General features: G+C 45.3%; 1 non-coding gene across 1 annotated transcript; it reads left to right on the top strand.

Moving 5' to 3' along the window:
• Positions 1 to 419: 419 nt before the first annotated feature.
• On the top strand, positions 420 to 526 carry LOC141681523 (small nucleolar RNA R71). The gene has a single exon (XR_012558952.1). It is a non-coding gene; the product is annotated as a small nucleolar RNA R71 (small nucleolar RNA).
• Positions 527 to 954: the final 428 nt, after the last annotated feature.

Genomic DNA, 954 nt, shown 5'->3' with positions numbered 1-954 from the left:
TGTTGTTAGGATGATAGGTTACTGGCACAGGCTGCTGTTGTCGCTGATAGTTATTCACATACTGAACAGATTCGTTGACAAGAGAACACTGATCCGTAGCATGAGAACCTACACAAAGCTCACAAACCATAGCTATTTGATTAACTCCATATGTAGCCAGAGAATCAACCTTCATTGATAGCGCTTGGAGCTGGGCTGCAATAACGGTGGCTGCATCAACTTCCAGAATACCTTCTACCTTGCCTGACGTCATCCTCTGAGTTGGGTTTTGATGCTCATTTGCAGCCATCGTCTCTATAAGATTATACGCCTCAGTATAGCTTTTAGCCCATAAGGCGCCTCTAGCTGCTGCATCAAGCATGGGCCGAGATTGGGCCCCCAAACCATTATAGAAACCAGTGATCACCATCCAATCCGGCATTCCATGATGTGGACATTTTCTCAACATTTCCTTGTAGCGTTCCCAAGCCTCGCACATAGATTCTGTAGGTTGCTGCGCAAACTGAGTAAGAGCACTCCTCATAGCAGCAGTCTTTGACATCGGATAAAACTTCACCAGAAACTTTTGCGCAAGATCTTGCCACATAGTGATGGACCCAGCTGGTTCAGAATGTAACCAGTCTTTAGCCTTGTCCCTCAGTGAGAATAGGAAAAGCCTCAACTTGATAGCCTCATCAGTCACGCCATTGTACTTAAAAGTGCTGCAGATCTCGACAAAATTCCTTATGTGCATGTTGGGGTCTTCAGTTGCCGCTCCTCCAAAAGAAACAGAATTCTGCACCATCTGAATAGTGCCCGGCTTGATTTCAAAGGTGTTAGCTTGAATAGCCGGATGAAGGATGCTTGACTGAATGTCATCAATTTTAGGCCGAGAAAAATCCATAAGAGCTGGATCAGCTTGAACAATATGATCTCCCATGTGTACTGGTTCTTTCTGCTCAGTTCCTGAATCCG

Source organism: Apium graveolens, chromosome 8 (genome assembly GCF_009905375.1).
Source record: "Apium graveolens cultivar Ventura chromosome 8, ASM990537v1, whole genome shotgun sequence".
In the NCBI taxonomy this organism is placed as follows: domain Eukaryota; kingdom Viridiplantae; phylum Streptophyta; class Magnoliopsida; order Apiales; family Apiaceae; genus Apium; species Apium graveolens.
Note: the sequence above shows the minus strand (reverse complement) of the source record. Positions and strands in the feature narration are given on the sequence as shown.